Source organism: Pinus tabuliformis, chromosome Q (genome assembly GCF_031772625.1).
Source record: "Pinus tabuliformis cultivar Carrire ecotype Pingquan chromosome Q, CPIR1, whole genome shotgun sequence".
NCBI lineage: Eukaryota > Viridiplantae > Streptophyta > Pinopsida > Pinales > Pinaceae > Pinus > Pinus tabuliformis.
Genome location: NC_142296.1, coordinates 966,475,346 through 966,492,330, shown reverse-complemented (window position 1 = coordinate 966,492,330; position 16,985 = coordinate 966,475,346). Strand labels below are relative to the sequence as shown.

At 38.8% G+C, this 16,985-nt stretch overlaps 1 pseudogene across 5 annotated transcripts; it reads left to right on the top strand.

The window, feature by feature from the left end:
- Positions 1-6,340: 6,340 nt before the first annotated feature.
- LOC149222697 (PRA1 family protein B4 pseudogene) lies at positions 6,341-8,473 on the top strand (annotated as a pseudogene). 5 transcript variants are annotated; one of them, XR_016248915.1, is made up of 3 exons: positions 6,341-6,684; positions 7,061-7,132; positions 7,324-8,473. The product of XR_016248915.1 is annotated as a PRA1 family protein B4 pseudogene, transcript variant X4 (transcript). The 5 variants fall into 5 exon arrangements; XR_016248913.1 differs by having other exon boundaries at positions 7,061-7,144; XR_016248914.1 differs by having other exon boundaries at positions 7,299-8,472.
- Positions 8,474-16,985: the final 8,512 nt, after the last annotated feature.

Below are 16,985 nucleotides of genomic sequence, written 5' to 3'. Positions count from 1 at the left end.
GATCAGTGCAAGCTTCGACCTTGAGATTTCAGACCCTTGGGAAAACCTTCCTCCAATAGACCTATGCAAACCAAGGCAATAAAAGAAGAGAAGAGAAGATGGCTTAATCAATGTGTCCAAATGAGCTTGAGGTCTCTTCTATTTATAGGCTTTCGCGAGGGTCCACTTGGAGTTGAGGCCGACCTGCCCAATTTAACATGTGCTTAGGGCCGACCTAACCCAATATACATGAATGAATAAATAAATTCAAAAACTAACTTTCGATTGTCCAAATAAGGTGATCTTTAGGTTGATTTTGGTCCTCTCGAAAAGAGGAATTTAATGCAATCATAATCTCGGTCATCTGAGCTGTTCAAGGTGGAATTTGACCGCAATTGCAAAATTTAACACTAACCCATACAATTCATATAGTCATAAGGAAAGTTGCAGAACGATTGCCATCAGAAATGGTCCACATATCTGCAATAGTTCCATTTGAACATTAAGTACAAGAAGGGAAACACCAATAATGTTGCAGATTGCCTCACTAGCTTCCGGTTATGGCACTAACCACTTTTCTCGACTCTTGTAGGCACAAGACTTTGAGATGGCCACATATTTACAAGAGTGATCTAGAATTCGGCACCACATACCAGATGCTCTTGGAAGGCAAGCAAGTTCTAGACTTTCACCTGTAGGACACACTGTTATGCCACCTAGGACACCTTTGTGTTCCTTAAAGAGTGCGTGCCAAGATGATTTCAGAGGCACACTACAATCAAGTAATTGGACATTTTGGGGTAGAAAAAATAGTGGCAATGTTGTAGAAGTATTTTTATGGTCGAACTTTCAAAAAGATGTTGGGAAGTACATCAGATCCTGCACTAACTGTGCCATTTCCAAACCTACAATCAAGAAGTAAGGCCTGTATACTCATCTTCCTACTCCTATCTAGCCTTGGGAATCCATATCCATGGATTACATGTTGGCCCTTCCTTCTACCAAGCATGGAAATGACTGTGTTTTCGTGGTCATCGACAAATTCTCTAAGATGGCCATTCTGGCAGACTGTAAGAAGAGTATCATAACATAAGCCACTGCCAAACTCTTCTTTTAATGAGTGTGGGTACACTTTGGGATCCCACATTCCATTATCTCAGATTGGGATAGTAGGCTCCTAAGTAAATTTTGGTCAAGCCTCTAGTCATTGTTGGATACCAAAATCATTAAGTCCACGACCTTCCACCCCTAAATTGATGGCCAAACAGAGGTCATCAACAGGATGATCATGCACATCCTGCACATGTACAACTCGAAGCATCCACACACATGGGATGAAACCCTCCCTTATGTCCAACACATCTACACCATAACTCTCCATAGCTCAACTAGCCACAACCCCTTTCAGGTGGGTTGGGATTCCATTCAATATGTCCCATTGATGTTGTCATACCACTTGCAGCTACTCAGACAAATTTGGCTCATGTCTAGTCCGAAGCTGACAGAGCTACCAACTTCATTTAATTCATTAAGGACATCCACTAGTAGGTCCATGACATCTTTGAAAAAACGAATGCTAAGTACAAACAACGTCATGATCAACATTGGGTGCCACAGAAATTCCAGGTGGGTGACAAAGTTTGGTTACATTTGCAGAAGGAGCAACCCTCTAGGGCCCACTGCAAGTTTCACCTGCTCTGATATGGGCCTTACACCATCACGAAGGTTGTAGGAGACAATGCTTTCAAGCTCAACATTCCATCGTTCCTTGGCCTACATCCAATATTCAATGTGGGCCAATTGTGGCCATACTTTCCCCCATTGTTGGATACATCAGACATTGCTGAGAAACTGAGACTAACATAGCTCAACCCAAGTTGTATCGAACATAACACAACTGATAGGATTATCAAGAGCACTCACCAACAGAGGATCCATCTATATCGAGTTGTCAAAGTAGGCCAACTCCTTCATTAGGGCAAGTGGCTCACGAGGGACCAGGTTCAACAAAAATTTCCTCACCTCATGGAGGCTCTGCATGCAATGGGGACCATTACTTCCTAAGGGGGGAGGACTAATCTAGGTGGATATTGGTAGTTACCTGCCTATTCGACTTGGACCTCTAGTTGGTTTCATCAGTTTCCTTGATTATAGCACAATTTACTATTTTTAGCATTTTTTCAGGTCCTAAACTTCTGGCGCTGTTTTTGACCCCCTAAATGACGTTTTCTTGAGGTCCACAATAGACCCATAGCCGTAGGAAGGGGTCTGCTATAAATCTTGTAGTACTTGGAGAGATATTTCTAACAAGGTATCATACGCGACAAAAGAAGATCATATGACCAAGTTACGACCTTAGGAAGTTGGCTGTCCAATTAACCCTAATGGGGCCCACAAACTCTTGGAATTCCATCTCCTAGGGTTAGGGTTTCCCTTTGTTGTTCAATAATAAAAAGGCCCTTGAGCATCATTGTAGCATAGTTGAGAGGCATGTAGCTGCCACATCTCTTCTCAGAGATAAGCTACCATCGCCCAAGCTAGTTTATTTCTATTCCGTATGTAAGCATATTCCAGTTATTTGATATTAATGAAATGAAGATTTATTTATGTTGCATCTCTGTGTTTATTTTATATCTGTATTCTGTTTCGTTCCTGCATAAGTTCGGATCACAAAGTTACAAGGGTGCCACATGATTGCTTGCCCTTATAACATCTAGTGACTATGAGAGGAAAGCTAGGTGTGACAAGGGAGACTACTATCCTCTCCGATGTCACCCTCTATAGTGAGATTAATTGTGCTGGTGATCAAGGAATCCACCTTACTGCCCGTCCCCAAGGAAAATTCTTATGAGCAACCCAATTCGGGGTCTAACCCGATGACATTGTGATCTTCAAGACGAAGGTATCCCAACACCTTTCAGAGCCCAAGCCACAACGAGAGTGCTAGTGGGTGGAATTAGGGACACTGTCCCACCCCTCCCATGATGTTCCATCTATCTGTATAGCCCCATCACCCATGTGTGGGTCATTCATACAAGCAACTAACCTGTGCCTGCAACCACTAACTGTCATTAGAATTCACAACAAAATTTCAAATTGAACTTTAAATTTTTTGAGACAATAGTATGTAATTCAAACCAAACTAGTGGATGCCGACTCATCACATGCAAGTGCATCTTGGTAGTCTCCCACCACATTCAATAATCACCACTAATACTTGATTTATAATATTAGTCACAAATATAATTTTGTATGCTAAATCATCATCATGACATAATCATCAACATTTTTGTAAGTGTGAGTAAGAACTAATGTAAATAGACACATAATGAATCCATCATATGATTAGACATAGTCATAAAACATGTCCATTATATATATAGATATATATAAATTCGTAGTCGAGAATGCGCCCGAGTCAGCCAGGTCGATGCACCAACGAAGAGCACCGACCTTGACTAGGTCAGAGGTCGAGGTTGGGCCCATAAACAACATAAATGGCTGCCTTGATGGATAGCCTTGACTTCGACTGGTACTTGAACGTGGGAAAAATATATTAGTTATTATGCCAATGAGATAATTAACTTATTTTTAAATGTAAAAGGAGTAGGGGTTTGACCTCTGATGTCAAAGTCGAACCCGACCTCCTGATGACTCCATTTGGGCCTACTCGCCTTTGCATGATGACAAAATGGACATTCATGTTTTCTTTTCATTTAATATTCACTGTGCTTTGATGTGTGGGAGTGACCCAGGTTAAAGCTTCATACGAATTTATTTGATTTGCTTTAAAATTCATGAAATTTGTAATTTTTTCTTTTTAAGTATGCCAAATCCAATGACATGGACATTGTATTAACTCTCATCGCATATTGTATTAATTCAACAACCTTGCAAATTCTCTTGGGTTGTCGGTTAGTCGACAGTTAGAACAATGAGCTGCAAGTTCGTTGTAAATAGGAAGGAGTAAACCGACCCTGACCTACTTGGGAACTCCGAACTATGTATGCTTTGGAATTATTTGAACGACATTAACTCGCTTATGCGTGATATTTGAAGCGAAACATAGGCCTGCCATCACATAATCGTACCATGGTACACTGCATTATTGTAAAAGGCAACAAAAACATCATTGCGAAATAAGACCCAAGACCCATTAACCAATTAGAATGTAAATAAATATAATTCAAAAATTAAAAAAAAAAATTGTTTTTGTTTTCTAATATTCACTTTAGAAATTGCCTCTTTAATTTTTGTTCAACCAACGATTAGTTAAAGGGTCAACACAACTCGATTGTGATATATAACATCTATCAATGTTCACTAAGTATATATTATATACAATAAGTGGAAATAATTTTTTTATCATTAAAATATTTTATTAGTATGTTACTCAAAGCAAGTATAGATTCATCTTAGCCCAAAATTTAACAAACGTTAAGAAGAATCAAATCTCTAAAAGTGAAAACCTTTTCTCAAATTTTACACCCAAATTTTTTTTGTAGATTAAAATATTTGATTTCTCTTCCTACTTAGCAAATCCAATATTAAAATGAATCTATATTGAATTAATTAACTGATTTTAAAATAATTAAATAATTAAACATATTTATAATTGATTAGAAAATAATAAATTCACGTTCTCTTATTCTTTGGACTAAACATGTTAGAAATTGTTTGTACGTTACTTGAATCTAAACTGGAATGGTTGTAGAAAGAAAAGAACTTTGGGGGGTTGGAAAGCATTTTATGCTTTTCAAAATAGGTGTAGAGATAGAGTTATGGGATTGGAAAACCACTCAAACTCGTTTTGGGCTTCTAGTGATTCTAGTGATTCTCTGGTTGTGAACTATGGGTCAGCGCTACATGCGACATGCAGTGTAGACAAATTGAGAAAATTCAGAAGCCTTTGATTATAAACAAATTTAAGATTAAAAGTGCAGTTCCTTATGCTATCTTGTTAAGTGAAATAGGGACTGCTCCTATTGAAGCAATTGCTATGGCGCGAGTCATAAGGTATTAATTTTTTTTTGAGCAAATGGAAGAGGGTAGATGGCCTAAGGTTGTCTTTAATGATAGATTGTGCAAGAGCAAAAAAACTTGGATGCATCAAAATAACAAATGGTTTAGTAAATGGGGTATTTGCTTGAATGCATGTCCCATAAACAGTGAAGAGATAAAAGCTTTTGTTATGGAAAAGTTCCATAAGCGTACTTGGGATAAGGAGCTAGGAAGAACTAAAAATTACTATATTTAAGTGTTTAATTCCACTCATAGTCATCAACCAAAAGCATATATAGAGGCCAACATCTCTTGGAGAGCCAAAATTCTTATTGCTCAGTTAAGGACTAATTCTCATCAACTCCGCTGTGAAACAAGGCGCCGGAAAAGGCCAAAGGAAGTGTGTGAGGAAAGAGTATGCATTTTTTGTTCTTCTGGCAAAGTGGAAACAAAAAAACATTTAATTCTAGAATGTGAGGCCTTCAAAGACAACATGGAAAGTTATGCAGATATGCAGGTAGCTAGCTCTTGGGATAATCTATTTAGCGAGGGGTTTGTTGAGAAGTTGGAAGCATTTATTTTGAAGCTTCACAGAAAAATGGCTAAATACATCAAGGAGATGAGGAAGCAATCTTTCCCATAAGCTATTATTAGTTTCGTTAAAATAATTTCTTTCTTCTTTCTTTCTTCATTAAAAAACTCTTCAATTTTTTTGTAAATTACTTAAATTTTACATCATTAAAGAAGCTCTTCCTCCAGTGTGATATAAAAAACTTTTTAATTTAATATTGAAGTACTTGTCATATGAGTATCAACACTTGTCATATGTGTATCAAAATTTTAATATTCAAATAAATAAATCACTTTAATATAAATAAATAAATTATGTGAAACTTATTTTTAATTGTGATTAAAAAATAAATAAATTGGTTTATAAATAATAATTATATAATAATATTTTATTTTTAAAATTATGTCTAAGTTAGATATTAATTTGCATGATATAAGGAATTCATTTCTAAATAGTAATTTGATTGTCAAAATGTATAAAATATTTTAAGTTTTTGATTGTTAAAATGTATAAATATGTAAATATTTTAAGTTTTCAATTTAAATGAGTAATTTTTAAGAAAACATCTGATATTAATAATAGTTTTGTGCTAATTATGAAGTGTAAAATTAGTTGGTTTGATTGGGTTTAGTTATTTTCAGATCAAAATTTAAAGAAAAAGATTAAAAATAACCGTTACAAACTATCCCAAGAAAAGTTCAAACTCAACCTAACTTAATACAATTATAATGATAAAATCTCACTAACAAATAAATAATTTTTCATCCAATAAACGAATTAACCTTAACATGGAATTTGTGTTTTCGGTGGGAAGCTTCAGCTTTTGTGCTGTTTTCTTCCACGGCGACACCCCTTAAGACAAAAGCATTCATTTCACGCGCCCGCCCGCAAAGCCAGATTTATCGTCCTGTGCTGCAGATTTATTTGTTGGTGCTGCGTGCTCTTAATGCCGAAGCCTGCCAAAACCAACCAGCAGAATCTTACAAATACCATATAAATCGAATATGGTCCGACTGTTTCACTTGATAATGGAGTTTTCTTCGAAGAATTCAATCCATTCCATACCCCCCGGTTCCGTCAAAGGCGACACGTGATCAGTTTTACTAAAGAGCCATTACATTCGCGCTCAAGAGGTAAATTGTCTTTTTCAAAACCTTTACACTCGGTGATCTGACTGAATTGTTTGGTTACCATTCATTATCAGAATGTCGTAAAATAATGGCAATATCTCGATTCTCATGAACAGAACGAATGATCCATTTTCCATTGCCAAAGCTTTGATTTCATCTTCGTCTACCTTATTTAGTTCGTATTCTTCAATTTTGTCATACTGCACCGTCAAATTTGTCAAAATCTTGTAAAGATTGGGGAATATGCTCTGTAAAGAAGTAAAATTCGACTTGATGTTGAACATCGATCCGTCTGAAGTTTTCTTGAAATGGCATATAGCTTTAGCTTAACGCTTAAATGCTCTATTTCCTTAGCTTTGTTGAAAACCTTTTTCCCCAGGATTTGCAATCGAATTGGACGGAAGAGGATAAAAGATCCTTAATAAGTTAGAGCATTTGGCTGAGAGATCAGGTGTTGCATTTGGTAAAGATTTGCCTTATTGTACATATTTGGCCTTGAATTTCATTTTATAGAGGAGAGACAATCTTTTCACAGTATTTTAATGCAAATTTATGGAAGGCAGTACAGATCTAGAAATTGCTTATACTAATGCTTAAGTTTTTGCAAAATCTTACAGAAAAATACCGTTGAACTTGTAACAGAACCGTCGAAGAACTTGTCCAGGAATTTGATTAAAGATCCGTTAAGTGCGGCAAGAGGGACTGCAGAATGGCAGCTTCAAAATTCCCTTCGACGTCAGCTTCAACTCCAATCCTTCCCATATCTCAACCTCTACTCTCCAGCCCTGCGGCCCGAGTTTTCCTGTCCAAAGTCTCAGAAGGGGTTAAAAATGCAATGTACCATCGTCGGCCATGGCTGGAACTCGTGGATCACAACGCCTTCTCCAAACCTGAGTCCCTCGTTGAGGCAACATCCAGAATTCGGAGAAACTGGACCTATTTCCGCATTAATTATGTGATTATGCTCTGTTCCGTGGTAGCCTTCAGCCTGCTTTCGCATCTTGTTTCACTCTTCTTGCTCCTGGTCTTGTTGGGCGGTTGGTCTTTTCTATACTTTTTCCGCACAGAGCCTCTGGTGTTGTATGGCAGAAGGTTCAGCGAGAGAGAAATTCTGGGGATTCTGTCAGTCCTCAGTATCGTGATTGTGTTTTTGACGGATGTTGGGTCCGTGCTTATTTCTTCCCTCATGTTTGGTATGGCGATTATTTGCGTGCACGGTGCATTCAGGGCGCCTGAGGATCTCTTCTTGGAGGAGCAGTCTGCAACAGCTGGTTTCATGTCTTTCACCGCTAATGTCCCTGTTCAGCCGGCCGTTGCCACCTATGTCTAACTGGAAGATCGGAGCATTATTTTCGTTTTGTGGTTGGAACTTCATGCCATATGTATCAATTCATACACTCAGAAATCCAATCCTCAGAAAAAAAAAAAAATGTTCGATTCCTTTAGATCCCAATATATTTCTGTTCACCTGTTTCTCTAAAAAAATTTGTTAGTTCCAAATTTATTGACTAAGTCCTCTGTTTCTGGCTTCTGTGTGGAGAATAATGTCGAATCTAATTCATTCTGTAGATTTTCTTTTCAATCCTGGCCTAACACTTTCTGCCATACTTGCCAAATGGGCAATGGCTAGCCCGAGGAAGAAATCATGAATTGTGACCCAGAACCAGAAATTGATTTTTTTTTGTGTAATGGTTGCCAGCTACGAGTGCAGCATCGCTACTTTCATATCTACTCCATTCACCATGAAATTTCTGCAGATCCATAGCAAATTCTCGCCATAAAACCAGTTTCCATTTTCAATTTGAAAATTCTACAGTCCAATATAATGAAATTTCAGCGGTTTTATTTTTACAGATTTACACATCAGAAGACTTTTCATATATTGATAATGCACCTCATTCATTTCTATTTTGTAGTATTATATTGAGCCAGGTCATCAGACATTCAGTAAAGCAATATTATGGCAAATGAAATGATTGCTGTGGAAGCTTTGGCTTCCAGATTGGCAAATTCTCGACTCTAATTTATTGCATGGCTCAGTTGGTTTGAATGTTAATCATTTCCCTTCTGCATTCTTATTTGCATATCAGGATTTATTCGGTGGATACCTTTCTTCTTCTGAGCAGGATGCAGGATTTTTATGGTGGATACCTTCTTCTAAACAACAGTGCTCTGTTCTATATCTTTTAAATTTGAAGTAGAAAATGTTTTCAGAATTGTGTCATAGCAGCGGTGAGTGGTGATTGTTTTGAACCTGGGCATTTTGATTTTCTGTATTTATTCAGGTTCTTTAGATTTTTAGAACAATTCAAAATCTATAATTTACATAGAGATACCAATGCAATTTGGTATCTCACTCATGTGATATTATAAATATATCAAATTGTAAATATACCAATACAATTTGATCGTCAGAATATTTCAAAACCTATAATCTACATAAAAATACCAATACAATTTGATCCGTCAGAATATTTCAAAATCTAGAATCTACACAAAGGATTTTTTTTCTTTGTCCAGCAGGAAAAAGCCGTCTGTTTTATATTATGATTAAAACAGTACATACATATGATGGACAGATTGTCCTCATAAATCCTGTGATATCCACAATTTGACTACATGGAGGAGTAAATACTCTTCATACAAACATCTGAAACTGTATGCTAATATAAAACATAGACTATGAATCTATATACGCTCTGTCCCATCCACAATATATCACAGATTCACACTATGGGAATCTATAAGACTAGAATGTATCTCGGATCATTTACATGTTCTGTATATAACTACATTAAAGTAGTCATTCCTCTTTCTTTTCTATACAAAACCAAATACAAAAATTGTACAAAACTTTAACCAAAAAGATAAAAAGATTTTCAAGAAACTTATCTGCATTGATGTTCTACTTTTTTGTCTTCTGTAATCTATCCCGGCAGCTTGACATTTTCTACTTCTGTCTCGTCTGATCCTATTTTTATCAGGATATTCATACATTTTTCTGTGGCTAGTAATCCTTTCTTTGACAATTCATCCGCGATCTTATTGTGTGCCCTACTAATATGCTGAATGGAAGGATGATGAAGAGTATTCCATATGCTTTGTATACGCCTCAGCCAGCCTTGTAAGGAATTTTTCTGGATGTTATTCTTCTCCTTAATATGATCTATCATACATTTGGAATCCCCATAAATTTGTCTTTGAGGGATATCCAAATATTTGATAAACCATAGTAATCCCCATAAAGCTATAGCTTCTGCTTTCATACTTGTTCCCTCTCCGACATTCTAGTGAATCTGGAACTCTTGTTCTTCTGATAGCTTTATCCAGATTCTCTTGTTCTTCTGATAGCTTTATCCAGATTCTGCACCCACATCTCCCTCCTTGAGCTGCCCCATCGAAAAACCTTGCCGGGTAATTGGTGACTTGAACCCTCCCCTTTTTGTTTAATGCCGTCATTCTGATATGATATAACCCACTGTTCTATGAGTTCATAGATTACATTTTCTCCCCATCTATTGGAACCAAAAATCAATTGATTTTGACCTTTCCAGATTTCCCAGAAAACAACCAAAGTGAGTAGTCGCCTACTTTTGCTTTGAGTACTCCACCATTTTAAACATTCCTCAATTGTATTAAACTGTATGAATGAAATCTGCAACTTGGTGGTGAAGTGTTTCCAGATACTAACAGATCTAGGACAATGTAAGAATAAATGGCCATTATCCTCATGATTGTTCCTACACAGATGACATATCCCAGGACCATGATGATTCTTCTTTTGTAAGTTTGCCCATGTGAGATTCTTATTCTGCCAAGTTAGCCAAAGGAAAATGATAATTTTTATAGGAATATTGTTAAAATTGGCAACTAGGGCCAAACTCCATGTGGGTCATCTTATTAATGGAAGATGATATTTTTCTTGGATCCCTCTCATCTAGAGGTGTAGGATTGATCTAAAGATCATCCGATTCCGATAAGTATTCATGGAGATATGAATTTATTTGTGTTATGGGACAATTCATCAAGGTCAACTAGCAACCAAATAAACCCCACTTGTGCTCAACGTTTTAGAATAAATAGAGGTGGCCTTCAAGTCATTTTCAACACACTTGGGATCTCTTCCTCTCTACTTGTCTTTGGGTTTTAGTAGGAGGAGAGATCCTAAGGGATAACGCTGCTCTAATCTAGAGGGCAGAAGCCGGAACTGCCAGAACTGTCGGGAATGGCCGGAACTGCCGGAACTGTCGGGAACAGCTGGAACTGTCAGGAACTGCCAGAATTGTCGGAACTGTCGGGAACTGTTGGAGCATCTATCTCCGAAGGAGAGCAACATTCAAGGGACAACTAACTAACATTGGGACAGTTGTATGGTACTTAGCAACAAATACACCAAGCATAGAATGTTATAGCTAGCATGCAACATCAAGCGTGCTAAGGACAACAAGCATGCTAGGGACAACAAGCAAGCAAGATGCAGCCAACACATAGGTCAGTATGGAAACATGGTGCATCAGTGGCACATAATGCAATACAATGATGGGTAAATTCATGATTAATGAAGCGTGATGAGATGCAGCATAGTGATGATGGGTGCAGCATGGTGAGGTGCAGCATGATGACGAAATGCAGCACAATGATAGGTGAAGGAGTCACCTTGGAGAATCAGTTGAAGCAGCATGTCTTCAACTGATCTCATGTATCATCTTCTTAGAGATGATCTATGCTCTTATCTAGATAAGTCAAAGTGTTGACTTCTGTTGTAAACGTACTATCTCTCTCTCTCTGCTGAAATATTGAAGAACATATAAGAAGAATTGATCAAGGGTTTCCCTACATTGGGGTTTTTCCCTGGCTAGCGCCACATCTTGTGTCCTCTTGTCTTCTGCGATTTATGTTTATGTTCTATCTGCAGTTTACTTTAATACTGATGTGATTGCTAATCTAGAAAAGATATTGAGCTAAATGTGACAATTGAAATAAATTGCTCTAAGCATAGAACATACTTAAAATTAACATGGTATCAGAGCTGAGGTGAAGACATTGCCCAAGCAAGAGTGAAAGAGTAATCACTGAAGACAATTGGGAAAGGACAAAAGGATTAGTGGATTCCTCATCCCTCTTCAAATTCACCAAGGGTGAAGTCAAAGCAGAGAATATTATCAGAATGGTGCAACAGAAGTTTCTGATGGCCTACCTAAAGATCACTTCAATGGGAAGTCCGGATCTAAGGGTGGAAGGAAAGGCAGATGCCTTGGTTGTAATAAGTTCGGCCATTATGCGAAGGAGTGTTTGAGGTAGGGACACATCACTTGATGATGATAACAATCATTCCAGGGACATCTTCAATGATTAAAGGAATGACAGGTAATGCAGGTCATCAAGGAAACAACTGACTCTTCAGAGAAAGAAAGGAACCCTAGGTATGAAGAATCAAATGTTGTTTCTGATAAGATAAAGAAGCATTATCTTGTATTGGCCCTCTCCTTCAGATTCTTTGGGGATCTGGATTATTGATCGTAGTGCTTCAAGGCACCTCATCAGATAGAAGGGTGCTCTCTTGAATTTGGTAGAGATGGAAACAATCGTGGGATTATACTTGGATTCAATGCCACCTATCCTGGAAAGGGTGTAGGGAATGTTACCCCTCAATTGAATGAGGGTAAATCTATTCTTTTACAAGAATCCTTTTTATGTACCTAATCGCAAGAAGAAACTAGTGTCCGTTTTGGTAATGGAAGTCAAAGGTTACAGGGTGGCACTCATCGATGGAAAGGTACGTGTTTGAAAATAGAATTTTCAAAGATGTTTTTGAGTTCAGGGTTGTATCAAGTTGCAGGAAGTCCACTGGGGACCATGTCCATTGACACATAGCACCGAAGGTCTGTGAGTCAGATGGTGACAGGGATGCCTGAATTCAAGAAGAGCATGAAAGTACATGTCTGAGATGTACCGAAGGAAAATCTTACAAGGGGACCATTCCCCTCATGTAGTAAGTCCACAGGTTTGGAACAACCCGAGGAGTTTGAGATTTATGATCGGGAATCTCATGTATACAGGTGGAAGAAAGCCCTCTATGGCTTGAAGCAAAACACCCCAGGTTAGTATGAGAGGATTGATAGCTGTTTGATGAAGCTGAGATTCACTAGGAGTGAAACCGATCCAAACCATTGCTTGAAGGTTGTGGATGATAGACCTCTCATACCAACACCTTCTAAGGACGACCTATTTCTGACAGGTGCAGACCCTCTCATTTGCAGAAGTAAGAGGGAGTTGGATTCCAGATGTGGAATGGTAAACAACAAGCTCGTGACTACCTCGAGGATCTTAACTTTCAGAAGTTATATGGTGATAATGTCGGACCAGATTTGGGAAATGCCTCTGAGTTTCATAAACTCATTTGCATTGATGTTCTTGGTGAACTTCTGTCTAGACATATGTTTTGCAGTTAGCATGGTGAGCTCATATTTGGTTGAGCCTCACTGGATTGGTGCTAAGAATCTTCTGAGATATCTTCGGGGCACAATCTCTCATGGATTGAGATACATTTCCGGAAATATGAAACTGCATGATTATTCGAATGCTGACTGGGCAGGCAGTGTGGAGGATCATTAGAGCACTTCTCAATGCTGGTTCTCTTTGGATTCTGCTTCGATATCATGGATGAGCAGGAAGCAGAAGTCGGTTGCTATAAGCACCGCCGAGACCGAATACATAGCTACGAGTATGATCTCGTGTGAAGCTGCATGGTTGCAGAAGCTCTTAAGTGAGCTGTTTGTACACATGATGAATACCACTGTGATTTTCTGTGACAACCAGAGGGGGATTCGATTATTGAGGAATCCCGTATTCGATGATTGCTCCAACAGATAAACATCAGATATTGCCTTATCTGGGATATGGTAAGTCAATGAGCGAGGAGGCTCCATCGCATTGAGACTGATGTACAGGTCGCAGACATTTTGTCAAAGCCCCGGGGAAAGATCAAATTTTTGACTTTCTCGAATGACTTCGAGTCGTTGAGAGACCTTCTTATAAGGGTCTTGCATTTTGCATGCATTGAGCTCTGAGAGCTTTGGGGGGCTTGGGGTACTTACTGGAGCAACATACGACCACTGGGCAACTCACCCTCCCCTGGTGGTGTGCTATGTACAAGATGACAGGTTCAACCTTCCCCTGTGATACCCCGTGGCGACTGTGGAACAAGATGATTAGTTCTCCTGTGGTTAGGATGATTAATTATCCCATGGCAACTGTGGAACAGGATGACTAGTTCTCTTATGGGCCGGGATGATTAGTTCTCCTGTGGCAACTGTGAAATAGGATGATTAGTTCTCCTGTGGGTCTGGATGATTAGTTCTCCTGTGGCGATTATGGGGTAGGATGATTCATTCTCTTGTGGACAGGATGATTAGTTCTCTTGTCGAGGCACCCTACCCATGCAGTCTGCGACTCATGGGAAGTACCTCTCGTCTGATCAATGAGCAGGGAAATGGGGTTAGGGACCATATTAGTACTATCGATGGATGTATCGTTGTATCTACCGTACTCCCTATGCTAGGATGACCTCCATTGATCTGGGATCAGTATGAGTGGTTTGACACACTCTATTGTGATATTGATCTGGGATCAATAAAATTGACTTCGGGTCAATAAGAGTAATGCGACACACTCTCTTCAGATGAAATTGACTTCGGGTCAGTAGAGAATGGTATGAGACATTCTCGATCAATTCTTCTTCTTCATGGTTCAACAGAGCAGAGCAGAGCAGTGTAGGGCACTGATGGCAGAGATAGTACAGTCGGACATATGGATCAGCGGATGGAGTTCTCCCTAGTTGAGAGGGAGTGTTAAAATTGGCAACTAGGGACAAAATCCATGTTGGTCATCTTACTAATAGAAGATGATATGTTTCTTGGATCCCTCTCATCGAGAGGTGTAGGATTGATCTAAAGATCATCCAATTCTGATAAGTATTCATGGAGATATGAATTTATTTGTGTTATGGGACAATTCTTCAAGGTCGGCCAACAACCAAATAAACCCCACTTGTGCTCAACGTTTTAGTATAAATAGAGGTGGCCTTCAAGTCATTTTCAACACACTTGGGATCTCTTCCTCTCTACTTGTCTTTGGGTTTTAGTAGGAGGAGAGATCCTAAGGGATAACACTGCCCTGATCTAGAGGGCAGAAGTCGGAACTGCCGGGAACAGCCGGAACAGCCGGAACTGTCGGGAACTATCGGAATTGTCGGGAATGGCTGGAACAGTCGGATTTGCTGGAACTATTGGGAACTGTTGGGAATTGCCGGGAACTGCCGGAACTATCGGGAACTGTCGGAACAGTCGGGAACAACCAGAACAGCTGGAACTGTCGGGAATTGCCGAAACTGCCGGAACTGTCGGGAATTGTCAGAGCATCTATCTTCGAAGGAGAGCAGCATGCAAGGGACAACTAACTAACATTGGGACAATTGTATGGTACTTAGCAGCAAATACACCAAGCATGGAATGTTATAGCTAGCATGCAAGGGACAACTAGCATTCAACATCAAGCATGCTAAGGACAACAAGCATGCTAGGGACAACAAGCAAGCAAGGGACAACAAGCAAGCAAGATGCAGCCAACACATAGGTCAGTATGGCAACATGGTGCAGCAATGGCACATAATGCAATACAATGATGGGTAAAGTCATGATTAATGAAGCGTGATGAGATGCAACATAGTGATGATGGGTGCAGCATGGTGCAACGCGGTGAGGTGCAACATGATGATGAAATGCAACACAACGATAGGTGAAGGAGTCACCTTGGGGAATCAGTTGAAGCAACATGTCTTCAATTGATCTCATGTATCATCTTCTTAGAGACGATCTATGCTCTTATCTAGATAAGTCAAAGTGTTGACTTCTGTTGTAAACATACTATCTCTCTCTCTCTCTCTGCTGAACTATTGAAGAACATATAAGAAGAATTGATCAAGGGTTTCCCCACATTGGGGTTTGTCCCTGGATAGCGCCACATCTTGTGTCCTCTTGTCTTGTCTTGTCTTCTGCGATTTATGTTTATGTTCTATCTGCAGTTTACTTTAATACTGATGTGATTGCTAATCTAGAAAAGATATTGAGCTAACTGTGAAAATTGAAATAAATTGCTCTAAGCATAGAACATACCTAAAATTAACAAATATTAATTTGCCAGAACTTGTGAAACCAACAATATTCCACATTGTGTAGTTCCTTCAAGCATAATTTGAGATAACAGTCCGCCACCTCGATCTCTCCTATTTTCTTCTTTTTACTAACATATCCCTGCCTCTTTTAGTGATTTAACAAGCTGTAGCCAACCCACTTTGTATTGACCAGTCAGGTTTAGTTGGGTGGAGTCAAGCCAAATTGGAATGCTACCATTCCAGTCACTGATTAGCTGGTTGAGGATAAAAATGCCTCTTCTGTTCAGATGGTTTATTAGTTCCACTGTCCCAAGTGGCACCTCACCTGCTCCTATAATGCAGTCTTTTCCCAACATAATACTATCACCTGATCCAAAAAACCACGAGATGTTCTGGAAGAGGATGTTCTTGACCCTGATAAAACTATTCCATATCTGTGAACCACATTTTTTCCCAATTTCTCCTTGTCTCAACCAGAAGGAAAAATCCTTATTCTTCATGTATTTGAACTGGATCACCTTTCCCCATATGCCTTTACTGTTAATGCACCTCCATAAAGATTTTAAAATTAGTACCTATTTTAGATTTAGAACACCCCATCCACCCAAATTTTTTGGTCTAGTGATCTTCTCCAACTTAACCAAATGATATTTACAGCTCCTTCTAGCACCAGACCAAATATAGCTTGCCATTACTCGGTTCAGTAGATTTATAATCATTTGTGGAATGCGGAACAAGTGTGCCCAATAAATCCCCAGTTGTGTAAGAACTGACTGTGTGAGGATGATACGTCCTCCCATTGATAAACATCTGTATTCCCATCCCTTAATCTTGGAGTAGAATCTTTCCACCAACCACAACCAATCAACATTTTTATAGCATCCTGGTTTTAGGCGATACCCCAGATATTTCATACCATTATCTAAATTTTCTGCATTTACCCCAAAACACCTCTGGATATATCTGATATCATCCTGGTTACATGATCCATATAAAATGATGGATTTTTGTTCATTTTGTACAAGACCCGTGGCATTCCCAAACTTTTTTATGATTAATGATAGTGAATACCATTTGAGTCTATTTATCATACCCATCAACAAGATATCATCAACAAAAAAGCTATGAGAAA